At 38.2% G+C, this 3,568-nt stretch overlaps 1 long non-coding RNA gene across 1 annotated transcript; it reads right to left on the bottom strand.

Annotated features, from left to right (window-relative positions):
• Positions 1-294: 294 nt before the first annotated feature.
• LOC311013012 lies at positions 295-3,349 on the bottom strand. Its single transcript, XR_014597100.1, has 4 exons — positions 3,136-3,349; positions 2,808-2,942; positions 514-637; positions 295-384 (listed from the first exon to the last, which is right to left on the bottom strand). It is a non-coding gene; the product is annotated as an uncharacterized lncRNA (long non-coding RNA).
• Positions 3,350-3,568: the final 219 nt, after the last annotated feature.

Below are 3,568 nucleotides of genomic sequence, written 5' to 3' on the forward strand. Positions count from 1 at the left end.
TCTTTGATGACATTATACCTGAAGATCGGATCCCATTTCTGAAGCAATCTGGTGGATACCTCATCATCAAACAGGAGAGCGAAGTCTTGATTCACCTATAAGAAAGAAAATATACTACTACCACATTCAGCACAAAATTTCAAGCCATTCTATGGCATTCATACTTACCAATCCTTTTGTATCCAGGAATCTTGGTAAGATGGAGAGGATGTCAAGACTTTTGTCTGTCATTGATAAGCTTCTGACGATGCTGAAAGGTGTCTCTCATCTTCTGGAAAATTAAGGAAGTGTCTGTTGTATGGTTGAGCAAAGAGATGGCTTCCTGGCATGCATCCCCATCCAGCTGCTGTTCAACAATAAGGGACCTTTGGAAATTTGGGCCTCCTGAAGAAAAGCACACACATTAAAAAAAAAAAGCCTAGCAGATAGGTAAGTGGAAACAGAACAGTATCATTAAGTACAAGTAAATGTTAATGACAACATTATCTAGTTTGTGGACAGTTACTTTCTTACCTCCTCCTGGGAAAAAGCCAGTGGGGCTACATGGAGGTGCAGATCCTCTTTGAATCTTTCTCTGGATCGTCTTCAGACGCCAAGAAATGTATCCGGTGCTGCTTGCAGCATCATAGAAGTGTTCCTAAAATAGAAATACATTCAAAATTAATCTGTTATCAAACTCATAAGTTCCTAAGAAATCTCAGAATTTAAATGTTACTGTAATGCACACAAAACCCAACAACCCAAAACATGAAAATTATGTAAACAAAGAGTACAATAATAATGACTATACATAGCCTTTCTTGGAGTATGGGTCTTTGAGGGACGGGAACACTGTCACTATCCCAAGAGCATACTCTTCTCGAACAGCTTTGGTGGGGAGTTGCCTGAGAAGAGAGAATAAATTAGCATTCTACTGTATATTTATGTAACAGCCAAGCAAAAAAAAGAAGCGTATACACAAATAGAACACACATACCCGTGTTTATCAATCATGTGTGCTACTATTATATTGACCATTTTTCTTCTGGTAGCATCTGTTAGAGTTTGTGTTGTGTGATATTCTTCGAGGACCACCTGAACTGGTTCCAAGTACAACTTCGATAAACTTAAAAAGATAAAAAAGAAGCAAAAAGTTGTGATAAACAGCTTTTGTAAAGATGACAAATGTTGATGTTTGTGACAACCTTTTTAGCAGATGCTGCATCAACTCTTGGTTTCTTCCTAGGGACCTCGGGCCCGTTTCACAAAGCAGGTTCAACAAACTCTGAACCTAACCCTGAACTCTGAGTTGACCAACTCTGAGATGGGCAACTCTTGAGTTTTCTGTTTCAGAACAGCGATTTTGAATTAGTTCAGTCAACTCTGAGTATGTAAACTCTGAGTTACGCGCGTGCCTGCCGACTCTACAAAGCCATCATCAATGGAGCTCTGATACTACGATTCACCATGGCAACCGGGAGAGCGTTATTAGATATTAGCGAGTGTTTATGTAGAAAACAAGCTCATCCTGAGAAAGCGGAGCAACGTAACTGCAGCAAAGTAGCGATAGTTGGCGTGGCAGACAATTACTGCCCGATCTAATGTGTATAACTGAATGAAACAGTTGATTGATCTAAAGGTAATAAGTCTTTATTTTCAGCTTTGCAGAGCAACACTGTGGTGTAATGGTTAGCAATGCCGCCCACGGTGCAGGCGACAGTGGTTCAACTCCTGTAGGTCACAAAGTAGCGCACTGAATGAATTATCATTTTCATTGGGTGTAATCCCCCCAGGCACAGAAAGAAAGTGGCGTCAGTTGAAAATTAAGCATAAGAATATTGCGCAAATACGTTGACTAAGGCATATGATTTTAATCATATTTTACATATTAAACAGTAAATATAAGCAGGTATTTCAACACAGGAATGTACTTAAACATTTCATAAATCTCCCGTTCGCAAAAACACTACCTCCGCAAAGAATCTGGTTGCGGATTATGTCCGCGATATGAAATGTTGAAAATGTCGGAGAATATTGTTTAGATAATATCTAATGTGATTGAAAGGAAAGGTAATAAAAATTCTCTCCCGACGCAAAGCTGCTAGAATCACTTTTATTTCCGTATCGATTAGGTTGACGATGAAAGGACGGCACAATTTTTCAGAGTTGGTTCAGATTCCGGAAAAAGGCAGAGACATGTAGGGAGAAACTCAGGGTTTGTTGAAGCAAACCTGCTAGCGAGCGGGTAACTGACTCAGATTTATGCTGAACTGGCTTTGTGAAACCGAAAAACCAGAGCTTCCCTCATCTCAGGGTTAACTAACTCAAGGTTTTCACTAAACCTGCTTTGTGAAACTGACCCCTCATCTAGGAGTATAGTTAATGTCCTTGCACTTGAACTGAAGCTCGAGTCAGACCACTCAGAGGGAGAGGACAAGGAGCAATCAGAAAATTCTAAAAGGAAAAAAAAATGCATGCATCAGATTTATCAAAATACATTTTGTATTCATGTTGGATTTATGTCAATTCAAATGACATTTAAACCATTTTAACAAAAGTCAGACTGAATGCCCCTGAAAATATCAAGGAGTGTAACCACAAAGAATGATAAATGTTATAATATATTAAATATTTGATCCACTTAAAGTGGATTTAAGTGTACTAAAAGTTGTTAAAAATCATTGTTGCATTGCAAAAGTAAATTACATTTATTTCACATTAGACTCCAGATTTATTATTCTGTGTACTGTCAGTTTCTGTGAAAAAATACAGGTTACACCATTTGACATTGGGTTGCATCATGTCATTGACCCCTTTAAATTTCTCACCGTCATTTGAGAAAACAGTTAGAACCACATTGCCTTGGCTGACAAGGTCACTGAAAATGTCTTCGTCAACTTCTGTCCCTGTCGCATCTCTGTACACTACTCTTGCATCAGGTGGCAGGCAAAATCTCTCGATGACTCAAAAAGATAAGATACATCTGAGTACACCTTTTAAGCCAGCACTGTTCTTGCCTCACAAATGATTTCATATTCAATAAATTAATCCACCACAGTATGATTAAAGAGACTTGGAGAGAATCCCCTACACAAAATACATTCCCTTTTCAGTCCAAATTTTACTTAACCAAGCTTAAGTAAGATAAAAACACACCTTTTTCATGGAACCGCATAAAAACAAACTGTCCATCAACCTCATCCAACTTCACATACTTCTGCTGTTGGCAGTACCGAACCTGGACCAGCATTTTGCTGAGACATGCAAAAAACAAAACAAAAAAACATCAGTAATAAGCACTTAATACTAAACGGAAAATGAAGCAATTCAAGCAAAAATAATTAAAACACTCGCATAAACATGGTAAGCCAGTATCGGCCACATCATAAGGTGGTGTAGTGAGAATCAGTAAAGCTAGGTTGCAATTAACATTAAACTTAACAGTAATGTTAAGTTACCAAACAAACCAGTGGCTGTCCATGCTCCTAAGTCCAAAAAACACACAACTATTGCCATGTGAAAGTTAAAGTCATTGTGCTCCATTTTGCTAAATTAACCTTCAGTATCAAACAAAATTATTTACACATCC

Source organism: Eutrigla gurnardus (assembly GCF_963514095.1).
Source record: "Eutrigla gurnardus genome assembly, chromosome: 4".
Lineage (NCBI taxonomy): Eukaryota > Metazoa > Chordata > Actinopteri > Perciformes > Triglidae > Eutrigla > Eutrigla gurnardus.